Below are 15,668 nucleotides of genomic sequence, written 5' to 3'. Positions count from 1 at the left end.
GTCCATGGAGTTGCAAAAGAGTCAGACATGATTTAGCAACTAAAGGGAAGAGTAGCTTGAGGGGTGAGGCCATCAGAGTCAGAGCATGCTGCCTGATAGTTCATGTGAAGGTTAGCATGTGTTTAAAAACAATGGAAAGATCTGAGGTTACAAGGAAGGGGCTGAATTTTCTGGTCTTCTGAGTAGAGTCAAGGATGCTATAGAAGGAAGGCATTTGGAGTGAGACCTACCCCAGCCATCTTCAACAAGGCAAACATATTTCTGATGTTTATCAATACATCTGTGTTGTATGGTAAGTGACAATCTACATTAGTTCATAGTCAAAGTGCCCCCAAATCATTTGGGCAGATTTTATAAAATAGAGATTCCCAGGCCCTGTCTCCATGAGAATCTGATTCTGTGAAATGGGATCAAATAACTTGTATTTTTTAAGGTCTAAACTGATTCTGATCATTACTTTTGAGGATACTGATAAAATAGGTGTGGAGCTGGGCTCTTCAGAGTCAAAGGAAGATAAGATAGGGGAGGCAAGATGCAGGCCAGGTTCAGGGAAGTAGCTGGATGGTGAAATCCATTCTCCACACCGATGCTAGCTTTCTAAAACCTGAACTGCCCATGTTATGTATAAACTTTCAATGACGCCCCATCACTGATAAAATGAATTCCCATCACCTTAGAATGACATAAAGCCTTTTGTGATCTAGCCCTGGCTTCTCTCTCCAGCCTCAGTTTTCCCACATTTCTTGAAATTGTGCTTAACTACTTATAGATCTCTCAAGGAGCTATGACTTATGGCACATGGCATTTACTGATGTTACTTCCTTATCTCTCATTCTTATTTTATTTTATTTTTTAAAATTTTTGGCCATACCACGTGGCATGTGGGATCTTAGTTCACCGACCAGGGACTGAACCCATCAATGCCCCCCATTTGAAGCTAAGCCTGTCTCAGTGGGTAAAGAATCTACGGGCAATGCAGGAGACACAGGACACATGGGTTTGATCCCCAGGTCAGGAAGATCCTCTGGAGGAGGAAAGTGGCAACCCACTCCAGTATTCTTGCCTGAAAAATCCCATGGACAGAGAAGCCTGGCGGGCTACAGTCCATGTGGTCCCAAAGAGTTGGACACGACTGAGGAACTAAGTACACATGCATGTTCCAACCACTGGACCATCAGGGAAGTTCCAGAATGTCTCCCATTCTTTTTGTCTGTCTCAGATTGTAAAGATGTTACTGACTCTAGAAAAGCTTCCTTCCAGGTGCTGGGTTAGATGCCCCTAATATGTGCTGCCCTCATACCATCTGCTTAACATGTCACAGCACTTATCATGGGCCATTGTAATTGCTTCCTTACCTGTCATTTCCCCTATTAAACTCTGAGCTCCTTAATGGGACATTCATGTTAGAGCCTCAGTTTTTATCATACGCCCTAGTTATTGTTGTTTAGTCACTAAGTTGTATCTGATTCTTTTGAGACCCCATGGACTGTAGCCTGCCAGGCTCCTCTGTCCGTGGAATTTCCCAGGAAAGAATACTGGAGTGGGTTGCCATTTTCTTCTGCAGGGGATCTTCCTGACTCAGGGATCAAATCCATGTCTATTGCATTGGCAGGTGAGTTCTTTACCACTTATCCACCAGGGAAACCTATATCCCCTACTACACTGAAGTGAAGTAGTGAAATGAAAGTCGCTCAGTTGTGTCTGACTCTTTGTGACCCCATGGACCATACTGTCCATGGACTTCTCCAGGCCAGAACACTAGAGTGGGTAACTCTTCCCTTCTCCAGGGGATCTTCCCAACCCAGGGATCGAACCCAGGTCTCCCACATTGCAGGCAGATTCTTTACCAGCTGAGCCACAAGGCAAGCCCAACTACCTCACTGAAGGAAGTCCAAATTTTACTGAAAGTATGTAAGTAGAGAGACTCAGGGGACAGTCTGTTTCAAGAGGCATCAAACAGGAATCAGAGCAAAGCAGCAGGAAAAACCAAGAGCTTCTAAAGTTCCAGGAGCACTGGAATGTACAAGACAGGTCCAAGGAGTAACCAAACAATGCAAACTGGCAAGAATCAGGAAAGGCACAGAAATAAGGCAGCAGTAAGCTCAGGGGTCAGACTTACGGGAGAAGACTGTGGCAAGAAAGTTAGGTCCTGGGGCAAAATCCTGCCTAGTTAGGAAATCTCTTTTTTCAATAGCAGCCAATTCAAGGATATGGCCAACCAAAGACCCATAGTTTCATTAGGTGTGAAGGTATACCTCATAAGAGAGACATGTTAAAATTGTGAGTGAAACAGAAAAAAAATAAAGTGAAAGTGTTAGTCACTTAATCATGTCCAACTCTTTGATACCACATGGAATTCTCCAGGCAAGAATTTTGGAGTGGGTTGCCATTCTCTTCTCCAGGGCATCTTCCCGACCCGGGGATCAAACCTGGGTCTCCTGCATTACAGGCGGATTCTTTACCATCTGAGCTACCAGGGAAGCCCTAAAATTGTGAGTAGGTCTTAACAAAGCGACTTGTAATCCTCATCTGCTTCCTGCAAAGCAACAAGTCCAAAGGAGCAGCTAGGCTTAGAGGAAGTCAATCCTTTTCTGAAAATTGAAGAGAAGTGGAAGGTGCACACCTGTACTTCATAGATGAATTAATCACAAACATGTCTGCAGTTGTAGGTGAACTTTGGAGGACCCCTTGGTTTATCCAGTGATTCATGAAAGGGTGCAGTCTTCACCTACCTCCTCTTCTGAGAACCTGAGCCACCACTCCTCAGCAATAGTATAGAAGCATGCCAAATCTCAAGGGGTCAACAATTTTATAGATTCAGGATCATCATAAAAATATAAAACAAAATGAATAAGGTCACCCACATGAAAGATGAGCTGCTTTATATTGTGGACAGATTTTGGCCCCATTCTGTAACTCCACCATTTCCTACAACTGGTCTGTTTTGAGTGATGTACTGGGGAGAAGACCTGTGTCAGATATATTCAGCTGCCTGTCAGGAATAATTAAAACCAGTTGTGTTATTGCTTTCTTTAGTTCTAGCTGATTCTTTGATGCTTTGGTGTCTATGCCAGAAAAATACCTCTTATAATCATCAGAGGCCAGTGTTTTCACAGAGGTCACTGCAAGCTAATTAAGCAAATATGTGAAAAATAGTTTAAAATTATCTCAATTAGTAGAGTATGTGTATACATACATCTGAAGTGGGGTTAAGGAGAGACTGTTAAAATAGTAACTGACTTGCAGAGTTAGTGACTTGGTGTCAGAGAACTACACATATATAGCACCTTTGTACGTTCATTAAGTTGGTATGATTTGTCCTTTTGCTAGATGACAGGCTGTATTACTTACTGCAAATAAACATGCAGGAGCTGTCCAAGAAGAACGTGACTCTGTAATGGGCAAGAGAGATACCAAAATAATAATAAATTAGGATAAAAAGATTAAAATAATAGTATGTACAAAGAATTAAATAACATAGAGAATAGATTGACTTACTACATCTCTGGGATTGGAAGGAGTTCATAAAGATTCCATTCATTCAGTACATATTTTCCGAATGCCTACTATGTGCCACACACTGCTCTAGGGTCTCAGGATACACAGGGAGTAAAAGCCAAAAATCGCTGGCCTTGTGGAGCATGTATTCTAGGAGAGATAGTATTACAATAAATATAAATTAGTAAATTATTTTTTAATGTTAGAAAGTGGCAAATTTTGGAAAAAGAACAGGGAAAAATAGAGGAAAGTAAGGGGAATTGAGATTCATGGAGGGAGACTGTAATTTCGAATAGTGGCCAGGATTGGTTTTGCTGAAGAGGGGACATTTGAGCACCAAGTTAAAAGGGTGAGGGCATTGGCTATATGAATATTTAGCCAATATCCACACATGGGCAGCTGATGCAAATACTCCAAGTCTTGAGTGTGCCTGGGCTATCTGAGAAACAATAAGGAGGTTAGTGCAGCTGCAGCTGAGTGAATGAGGGAGAGAATGTAGTAAGAGAAGAGCTTTAGGGATATGCCTGGGGCCAGATCACACAGGGTCTGGTAGGTTATGGAAAGGACTTTTGTACAGACCAAGAATGGAGGACATTACAGAGTTCTGAGCAGAGAAGGGACATGATATGACCTGTGCTTTTAATTCCTCTGGCTGCTGTGTTGAGCAAAGGTAACAGTAGGGTGAGGATGGAAGAAGGGAGACCAGATAGACGAAGATGTGGTAAGTTATGGCTAATGGTCCAAATTCTACTTGTTGCTTTTTTGTAAATAAATGTATATCAGAGTACAGCTACACCTAATTGCACTATAGTTGCCACAATGACAACATGGCCTACATTTACTAAATGGCCCTTACACACACAGACACACACACACACACACACACACACACACACGAACCAAACAAAAAACCTATCCTAATCTCTAAATTATCATATTGCAGAAATTCAGGAGAAAAGTAATGGTGGCTCAGATCAGGATGGCAGTACTGATGATACTGAGAAGTGTTTGATTCCAGCTATGTTTGAAATTACAGCCAACTCTATTTGCTAAATGATTGTGTGTGGGAATGTAACAGAGAGAAGTCAAAGATGAGTGTAAATTTTTTTTGACCTGAACCAGAACATTGTTTTGATCATTTGAGATAAGGAAAGTTGATAGTGAAACAGTTTTCATGGAGCGATCAGGAATTAGAACTGTTTAAGCTCAACAGTTGTGTGTTTTTAGATGACAATGACACTCAGTGAGGATATTGAGAAGCCCATTGAATATGCAGGCCTGAAGTTCAGGAGAGAAGTCTGGGAGAAGTGGGAAATTAGCATAGAGATGGTATTCAGAGCCATGATCCTGGATGACAGTGTAAAAGAATGAGTGAAAATAGAATGACAAAGGAGCAGTTAAACATTAAGAGAATGGGAAGAAGAGGAAAAAACTGCAAAGGAGACTAAAGTGTGAACAATATTGTAAAGCTAGAGTGGAGCATTCTGGAAGCCAAAGCAAAGGAAGTGTATCAAAGGAAAACAAAGGAATTGGCTATCAACTCTTTCTAGTAATTTAAGTAAGAGGAGAACTGAGAATTGATCATGCAGTTTTGATAAGTAAGTAGGAACAAAAGCTGGGTTGGAGCATTTATTAATAAATATGGGAGGAAAAGAATTGTAGAGAATGAATATAAACAACTCTTTCAAGGGGTTTTGCTAGAAAGGGAAACACTTGTGAACAAATAAGACAACATCAAGCAGATGACATCACCCTTATGGCAGAAAGTGAAGAGGAGCTAAAAAGCCTCTTGATGAAAGTGAAAGAGGAGAGTGAAAAAGTTGGCTTAAAGCTCAACATTCAGAAAACTTAAGATCATGGCATCCGGTCCCATCACTTCATGGGAAATAGATGGGGAAACAGTGGAAACAGTGTCAGACTTTATTTTGGGGGGCTCCAAAATCACTGCAGATGGTGACTGCAGCCATGAAATTAAAAGACGCTTATTCCTTGGAAGAAAAGTTATGACCAACCTAGATAGTATATTCAAAAGCAGAGACATTACTTTGCCTACTAAGGTCCGTCTAGTCAAGGCTATGGTTTTTCCTGTGGTCATGTATGGATGGGAGAGTTGGGCTGTGAAGAAGGCTGAGCGCCGAAGAATTGATGCTTTTGAATTGTGGTGTTGGAGAAGACTCTTGAGAGTCCCTTGGACTGCAAGGAGATCCAACCAGTCCATTCTGAAGGAGATCAACCCTGGGATTTCTTTGGAAGGAATGATGCTAAAGCTGAAACTCCAGTCCTTTGGCCACCTCATGAGAAGAGTTGACTCATTGGAAAAGACTCTGATGCTGGGAGGGATTGGGGGCAGGAGAAGGGGACAACAGAGGATAAGATGGCTGGATGGCATCATGGACTCGATGGACGTGAATCTGAGTGAACTCCGGGAGTTGGTGATGGACAGGGAGGCCTGGTGTGCTGTGATTCATGGGGTCGCAAAGAGTCAGACACGACTGAGCGACTGAACTGAACTGAACTGAAGCAAGGGGAGTAAGGCTAAGAGGGGGGTATATTGTTTTTGTTTTTAAGGTGGGATAAATAGTTCAATTGAGTTTGTATACTGATGGGAAAAATTTGGTAGAGAGGGAGACTTTTGTGATTCAGGAGAGGAAATGGGAGAATTGCTAGAGCAATGTTATTGAGTAAGTAAGACAAGATGGGATCTAGTTTTCAAGTGAAGGAATTGACTTTAAATGGGAGAAAAATAGTATTATATGAGCATCAAGCAGCATATGGGTTCACTTGAGTTTCATAATCAAGAGCATTTGTCTTCAGTGCATTTTTTTGCATGAATGAAAGCACAAATTAGGTAAAAAGATGAATTTAACCAGGGTTGTGGTTTTGTCAAGTGAATACAACAAGGAATTGAGGGTATATACAAATAAGTGAGTATATTGATTGATTGTGGAATTTAAAATGAGTAAGTATGGGAGAAAGAGAGACTATTAAGAAAGTTAGAGACAGTGAAAAAACAGAAAGAACAATGGATTGGAGGTACTGGTGAAGTTGGAATTGGGGCAATAGAAGGATGAATGGAGGTTGTGATCAGAGAATAAAATGAATTAAATTAAGATCATGGAGGGATTATTGGTAATGAGAAGATCTAGTGTTATTGAATATATGAATGAAAGGCCTGTAAGTTGTGGAGGACTGGATCCCTTGAAGAGAGGAGTTTAAGAAACTGAGAGGCTGAAGTGCTGAATTAAGTCATCTACTGTGTATATTGCCATCATCAAAGAATTAAGACATTAGCAGTATTAGAGAGAGGGAAAGTGAACAAAGAACATAAATCTGTGGAAAATAAAGGGATATTTTCTAGGGGTTCATTAGTGACATCAACAATGACAGATAACGAGTAATACAATTTCTTTATATGTAACTCTATCCTGAGAGTGTCTAGGGAGAAAAGAGAATGAGAATGATTTGCAAATAACAATGAGGAGCATGGATGGAACCAAATTCACATAAGATTTAAACTTTTAGCCGAGATTTCAAGGGTAAGTTGTTATTCTTATGGCCTCGCCAACAAAAGAATATTACAGGCATAGTGAAGTGGTTGGGCATTTAATAACATGTATGAAGAAATGCAAAATCTGGCTAGGGTATCAGGAAGGGGCATGGTGCTGCAGATGTAAACATGCTGAGATATCGTTAGGCATGATGGAAGAAAATGGACTTGCTGAAATTTGTAGATTGCTTAAATTTGCAAATTGTGATGTCTTATATTAATACACTCAGATATTCCTAGAAGTAAACAGTTGTAGGACTATCTAAAGTTTTTAGTCAGGGCACTGACCTCATCAGACTTGCTTCATAAAGGTAAATCTTGCTACAATGTGAAAGTTATTGGAGGCAAAGAAGACAGCCAGAAAGCTTCAGCAGTAATTAAAACTAGGACCTGAACTTAAGTAATGCCCATAAATAAGAACAGAGGAAACCCTCGGAAGGTAAACAAAATAAGAGTTGTTGATTTTGATGTGGTTAATAAGAGAGAGGGGCTTCCCTGATAGCTCAGTGGTAAAGAATCTGCCTGCCAAGGCAGGAGACATGGCTTTGATCCCTGGGTCAGGAAGGTCCCCTGGAGAAAGAAATGGAAACCTACTCCAGTTTTCTTGCCTGGGGAATCCCATGGACAGAGACGCCTGATGGGCTATAGTCCATGGGGTCGCCAAAAATTTGACACTGCTTGGCAAATAAACAAGACCAACGAGAGAAAGAAAGAAGTCAAGAAAGACTAGAAGATTTTTAATTATTGTCATTATGTATAAATGTTACTTTTAACCAGTTTAGGAAATAAAGGAGAACAACTAAGATACCATGATAGATTACCCATCTTTAAATAAGCAGTCACACAGCAAAGTCTTAATGAGTACGCACTATTGTGTAGTTATTGTGTAGTTAGGTATTTATTTCTTTCATGGAACTCAACATTCTTTAACGTATCTTCAAGACTGGTGAGAATTCTGAGGGACCGATCATATTCTTTCCTCTAAATGGCTTATCCAATTTAGGAATAGACTCAGGAACCAAATTTATCATGTAATGTATCAAGCACCTGCAGCCCACTTCAGCCCTCCTCACAAGCCCTGTCTCCCCTCCACAAGTCTAGATCTTGGGACTTGATTGCCCTCATCTGCCCATTGCATTTCACCTCAGCAGTAAAGAATCAGATCTGAAGATTTGATATTTGCCAAAACATTTACAAGGAGATCTACAATCTCCCTTGACCCAGGGAGGATGCAGGACTGATGGGAAAGGGTTGTCAGGCCTCTACACTTTCTTTCCACAGTGAAACTAGAGCAAGAAAGAGAAGATAATGCCTACCCTGGGAGTTCAGTCACTTCTCCCAATCTCAGTGAGAGAAGTTACTGCTTTTTCTGTGTGAAAGCATGAGTTAGAAGTGGATAATGGATAGAAATGCTCCCTTCCTCCCCTACTGATATCTCCTGAATATGGAATGGACATTTGTGCCTTTCTATTCCCTCGTGGCTCAACTGGTAAAAAATCCACCTTCAGTGCAGCAATGCAGGAGACCTGGGTTCAATCCCTAGGTAAGGAAGATCCCCTGGAGTATGAAATGGCAACCCACTCCAGTATTCTTGCCTGGAAAATTCCATCGAAAGAGAAGCCTGGCTGGCTAGAGCCCATAAAGTCGCAAAGACTGAGTATACATGCACACGCATGTTTTTTTCCGTGGAAATTGAGGGATGGAGTAATATGCATTCCCAACATGGAAATATAATTGCAGGTTATGTAGCTTAGTCATCTGTGAGCTCTAAATAGGAGAATGTGTCTCTCCCTCCCTGTATACAAAATGCAGGGTCAGGGCACTGAGAGAAATGGAAGATAGAAGACTCAAGAAATGTAATAGATCACTTTCTAGCAGGGTTACAAAGGAGAATTTTTAGTATATGGATGCAAGGGTGCCTTGTAAAACTCAAGGCAGGGTACAACTGGGCCTTAGGATGGGACCAGAGGTAAGAAAGCCACTGGGAACCAGGAAATAGACCCTCTCCACCTTTAGCCTCTGCTTCTCTAGACACATACACTGAAACTGAGCAGGGTCCTATGGTGCTTATGGGACAAAAAACCTTTCTGTGTCTGCCATTTTTTGATAACAAGAAACAAGCTTCAGTCCGCCTCCTTGACCTTCCCTGAATTCCAATGAACAAATTCAAACAATTGCTATTTAGGGAAGGGAGGGGATGCAGAGACAAAGGAGGAACAGTCAAAGGAAACAATAGTGAAGTCTTGGGGCAGTGTCCTGGTTCCCCCTCAAAGGATATACTTAACAATATCTTTGAGCTCTTTTGCAGATACTGAAACCCCCACCAGGTGGGGGACGTTAACTGTATATATTGCCCATAAGAACTAGACCCTGGACCAGTTGAAACCAGAAGGTTGATGATGCTGACTCCCACTTGCTTCACCACCAGTCAATCAGAAGAATGCCCATGAGCTGATCATGCCCTCTTTGAACCATTGCTATAAAAATCCTTGCTTCCCCCTCCAGGTTGGGACAGACAGGTTTGAGGGCATTATCTTGCTGTGACCCCCTTTGCCTGCCAAAGCAGTAAAGCTATTCTTTTCTACTTCACTCAAAACTTTGTCTCTGAGATTTAATTCAGTGTCAAGGTACAGAGGCTGGATTCACCTTCGATGCTTCATTTTTCTCTTTCCCTGTGGGTGGTATTCTCTGCTTCCTCCTTGCATAACAGAAAACATGGGCAACCATTGCTTTTTGGTTTGTGTGTTCTGGATTTAGCCACAGGGAGTGGCTAACTCTTTCTCAGTAGCCCTTCCTTGATCTTGCTCTCAATTCTCATTTCACTGGAAAGAATCCCCAATAACCTGACATAGATCAGAGTCTCTCTTCTTGTCCCATCCGCTGTGCAATATGACTGTGGGTATCCAATCCTCTCCATCCCAAATTGTGGATGTAGTTGTGGAACACAGGTAAAAGAGGGGCAGAGCTGGGAAGATACTCCAAATTGTCTTCAGTGTCTGAGTGTCCTCAGCAACTGAGATCAGGAAATAATAAGAAAAATTTAAAACTTGTAACATCTTTATGCTATGCACTAGAGATGAAATGAAGCAGTCTCTTGATAGGGACTCTTAAAATGAGAATCTTGGGAAGGCAGCCAACACCTGCACTTGGGACTTTTGCCAGATGAAGAAGGCTGCAATTTTTCTGCACTACTGGATTAAATTTGTATACAGAAAGGATTTGGGTTATTGTAAGATAAAAATGATGTCCTGGAAGAATGGCTAGTTCTCACCCCCTCTAGGAATATTTGTCAAGAAGGACAAAGGAATGCAGCAGACAGGCCCTCTGTGTCTGCCAGATGTTCTCTGACAATATATATTGTTAAAAACTGAATTTAAATTGTGAAGCCAGCCCACCAAACAATGAAATATCCAATGGCCTCTTGATTCCCATTCATCAGGCCTCTCTGGGTGTTGCACTGGGTCAAGCTACCATTTCTTGATGTGAAATTTTAGTCTGTCTTTGGAATATTAGCCCTTCAGCCCTTTCCCTGGCCCAGAAGGTATATGAGAAGCACTTTTCTTTTGTCATTTCCTCAATTCCACTCTTTGAAATTTCCTTTGAAGTGGAAAATAATAATAGTAATAAACACTCAGTGAATGGTTAAGTTCTTTATTTCTGTGATTTCATGTAATTCTTTTGACAGTCCTGTGAGATAGGAAACTGAGTATTTTTAAATTTATTTAAAAATAAGCAAACATTAAAGAAATGCATATCAAAACTATTGCAATGAGTTATTACCTCACATGGGTCAGAATGGCCATCATTAAAAAGTCTCCAAATGATAAATGCTGGAGAGATAAATTCTTACTGTTGGTGAGAATGAAAATTGGTGCAGCCACTATGGAGAACAGTATGAAAATTTCTTAAGAAACTAAAAATAGAGCTACCATATGATCCAGCTACCCTATTCCCCTGCATATCTACAAAAGATGAAAGCTCTAATTGAAAAAGTTACATATGCTCAATGTTCATAGCAGCGCTATTTACAATAGCCAAGATCTGGAAGCAACTTAAATGTCTACCAAAAGATGATAAATATATAAATATATATATATTGCAGCAACATGGATGGACCTAGAGATTATCATACTAAGTGAAGTAAGTCAGAAAGAGAAAGAAATACTCTATGATATCCCTTGTTAGGTGGGTGCAAAAATATTTGCGGTTTTGGACCATGCATTTTAAATCATAACTAAGCTCAAATGTGTCTTTATTAATCAAAATAGGAACCATTACAATCAACACATTTTTACTAATGAGAAATAAGTTGGTTTATTCATGTAGCATAAAAATCCATGCTTCAGGATTTGACACATTCTTGGAAAGCATTTTCTGCCTCCTGTTGGTTGTGGAAGTGTTTTCCCTGCAAAAAGTTGTTGAGATGCTTGAAGTAGTGGCAGTCAGTTGATGAGAGGTCAAGTGAATATGGCAGATGAGGCAAAACTTTGTAACCCAATTTATTCAACTTTTGAAGCATTGATTGTGCTATTTGGTGTCAGACATTGCTGTGGAGAATTGGGCCCTTTCTGTTGACCAATGCTGGCTGCAGGCATTGCAGTTTTTGGTATATCTCATTGATTTGCTGAGTGTACTTCTCAGATGTACTGGTTTCGCCAGGATTCAGAAAGCTGTAGTGGGTCAGACAGGTAGCAGACCACCAAACAGTGACCATGATATTTTTTGGTACAAGTTTGGCTTTGGGAAGTGCTTTGGAGTGTCTTCTTGACCCTCTCATTGAGTTGGTCATCACCAGTTGTCATATAAAATCCACTTTTCATCACATGTCACAATCCAATCCAATAGAGAAATGGTTTGTTGTTGTAAGAGAAGATGACACTTCAAATTGATGATTTTTTTTGTGTGTGTGATCAGCTCACAAGGCACCCACTTGTTGAGCTTTTTTACTTTTCCAATTTGCTTCAAATGCTGAATGACCATAGAATGGTTGACATTGAATTCTTGGGCAACTTCTTGTATAGCAGTTAAGAGGGTCAGCTTTGATAATGGCTCTCAATTGGTCATTGTCAGTTTCCAATGTCTGGCCACTGTGCTCTTCAAGTCTCTTGTCTTCTTTGCAAAACTTCCTAAACCAGCGCTGCAGTGTATATTCATTAGCAGTCTTGGGTCAAATACATTGTTGATGTTTTGAGTTACCTCTTCTGCTTTATGACCCATTTTGAACTTGAATAAGAAAATCACTCAAATTTTCTATTTGTTTAACATGATTTGTTTAACATAACTAAAATTAACAGCAAGTAATAAGCAATTAGCAAAAAAACCATAAAGCAAGAAATGCACTTTAAAATGATATATAACATAACCACATTTAAGAATGTATTCCAATATCAAATGGCAAATTTCAACAATGTAAAAACTGCAACTATTTTTGCACCAATCTAATATATGTGGCATGTAAAATATGATACAAATGGACTTATTTACAAAACAGAAATAGATCCACAGACATTGAAAACAAATTTATGGTTACCAAAAGGGGAAGTGGAGAGAAGGGATAAATTAGTAGTTTGGAATTAATATATACACACTGGTGGTGGTTTAGTTGTTAAGTCATGTCCGACTCTTGCGATCCCACGGACTGTAGCCCACCAGACTCCTCTGTCCATGGGATTTTCCAGGCAAGAACACTGGAGTAGGTTTCCATTTCCTTCTCCAGGGGACCTTCCTGGCCCAGAAATCGAATCCAGGTCTCCTGCATTGTTGGCAGATGATTTACGAACTGAGCTATGAGGAAAGCCCACATATACACACTACTATATATAAAATAAACAATAAGGACCTACTGTATAGCATAAGGAGCTATATTCAATATCTTGTAGAAACCTATAATGGAAAAGAATCTGAAAAGAACATATGTATGTGTATATATATACACACCTGAAACTAACATAACATTGTAAATCAGTTATACTTCAATAAAATAATAAATATTAAAAAAATAAGTAAATAAACAAATGCCAAACACCCATCTCCTATGCCAGGCTTTCCATTCCTCATCACAAGGATTATGTTTCAGTGGTCGCTAATCTGAGGACAGGGCCCAGACAGAGATGAATGAGAAAGTTTAACCCTGCGTGGAATGTGAGCAGGTCCTGGGACCATAAGCTTGGCTTCAGAAGAAATGGTTTGAGGAGCCAGGAGCCCAGATTGTCCACAGGGGAGGATTAGCTCCTTGACTAAGGAAAGATGAACACTCAATGCGGGCTCTAATCTGGGGCTTGGGTGTATGATGCATGTGTCACTCTTTCCCTCACAGGTTCAAACCATGGTGATCAGGAATAAGGGTGACTCAGTGCACAAATAGGCATATTTACATCTAAATGTCCCTGGGAAATTACGGTGGATTGCTTTTAATCTGAAATGTGATCCCTTCTACAGAAGCCTGCCTTGCAGAGCATAATGACAGTCACCTCATTTTCAGTCCAGTTGTGATTGCCCCCATTTGCTTTAGTGGGCAAAGTTCTCTCTTCCCTCACCCTTTAAATCCCCACTAACCATATTCCACTTGCCTGGAGAATCCCAGGGACGGGGGAGCCTGGTGGGCTGCCGTCTACGGGGTGGCACAGAGTCAGACACGACTGAAGCGACTTAGCAGCAGCAGCAGCAACCATATTCCATTCTCTGTGATTACTTTCCTGGGGGGCTTGGAAAGTAGGTTAGTTGTTGTCTCCTTACTTTAATTTCTGTGCTGTGCTGTGCTAAGTTGCTTCAGTCATGTCTGACTCTTTGTGATTCCATGGACCACAGCCAGCCAGGCTCCTTTCCATGGGATTCTCCAGGCAAGAACACTGGTGTGGTTGCCATGCCCTCTTCCAGGGGATCTTCCCGATCCAGGGAATCCCTATCTCTTATGTCTCCTGCATTGGCAGGCGGGTTCTTTACCACTAGCACCACCTTCAATTTCTACTTTCAGCTGGACAACAGAAGGCTGAGCGCCGAAGAATTGATGCTTTTGAACTGTGGTGTTGGAGAAGACTCTTGAGAGTCCCTTGGACTGCAAGGAGATCCAACCAGTCCATTCTGAAGGAGATCAGCCCTGGGATTTCTTTGGAAGGAATGATGCTAAAGCTGAAACTCCAGTACTTTGGCCACCTCATGCGAAGAGTTGACTCACTGGAAAAGACTCTGATGCTGGGAGGGATTGGAGGCAAGAGGAAAAGGGGACGACCGAGGGTGAGATGGCTGGATGGCATCACGGACTCAATGGACGTGAGTCTGAGTGAACTCCGGGAGTTGGTGATGGACAGGGAGGCCTGGCATGCTGTGATTCATGGGGTCGCAAAGAGTCGGACACAACTGAGTTACTGAACTGAACTGAACCCAAGTTCTCTCCCATTCTACTTCCATCCTTTAACTTTCAGTTCAGTTCACTTCAGTTGCTCAGTCGTGTCCAACTCTTTGCGAACTCATGAATCGCGGCACACCAGGCCTCCCTGTCCATCACCAACTCTAGGAGTTCACTTAAACTCATGTCCGTTGAGTTGGTGATGCCATCCAGCCATCTCACCCTCTGTCGTCCCCTTTTCCTCCTGCCCCCAATCCCTCCCAGCATCAGAGTCTTTTCCAATGAGTCAACTTTAGGAAGGTTTAAATAAAGCTAGAGTCTCCCAGAGACTTATACTCTAGGTTCTTCCTTCTTTGCCATTCCTGAAAAGACCAAACACGCTCTTGCCTCTTGGCCTCTACATTTGCTCTTTCCTTTCCTTGGTATGTGCACATGACTTACCTTTTTACTTTCTTCAGGTCTCTACTATAAAGTTACTTTACTAAAGAGGATTTCCCTAATTCTCCTCTTCCCTTTCCTCCTCATTTTCCGTATTTCTCTCCAAAGCATTATCAGTATCTAACATTATGTCCCCAATATACCATGGATATATCTGTTTATCTCTCTACAGTAGAATATAGGCTCTGGAAAGCATTGCCTTAGCTGTTTTATTGTTACCTGAAACATTCAGTAGAGGGCTGTCCCAACATAGATGATCAATGAATATTTTCTGAATGAGTAAATGAAATGCAACATCAGAGTAGTTTAGAAAAAAAACCTAAAACATCAAAACAAAACATAATAGCAACCAAAACCCTTGCATGTGACAATAAGGGTCCTATGAGTGAATAAATTTTTAATTTATTTTCTTGTACTTTTATATCCTGGGTATCAGGCTTCCTTATAAATTCCTTGTTTTCTCACAGTTCTAAAGCTCAGTCAGCTTCCCTGCATTTTCACATATACTCCCAACCCCTGAAAGCCTTCCCAATTTTTACAATGCCAGGAAGGAGTGACATAACAATACATCTGGTGACCCACTTAGAATGGGCCACACTTAAAACTATCCTGTGTTAAAAGGGGACTATTTTAAATGGACCACCCTGTATGTTATATTAGATTGTGATTTTCTGCCAATGAACTCAGAAGTGTTTTATAAATAAAACGATGATGTTGGAAAAAATTATTCTTTTTTCTTTTTAATTCACATGAAAAATTTTATTGTACAAACCTTCTGCTCAGCTGTGCAATGACAAAGCAATGTGGCCCAAAAAGATGGTTCTTCTGGTTCAGAATCTG

The sequence above is a fragment of the Oryx dammah genome, unplaced genomic scaffold, assembly GCF_014754425.2.
Source record: "Oryx dammah isolate SB20612 unplaced genomic scaffold, SCBI_Odam_1.1 HiC_scaffold_21, whole genome shotgun sequence".
Classification (NCBI taxonomy): domain Eukaryota; kingdom Metazoa; phylum Chordata; class Mammalia; order Artiodactyla; family Bovidae; genus Oryx; species Oryx dammah.
This window is presented reverse-complemented; position numbering follows the sequence as displayed.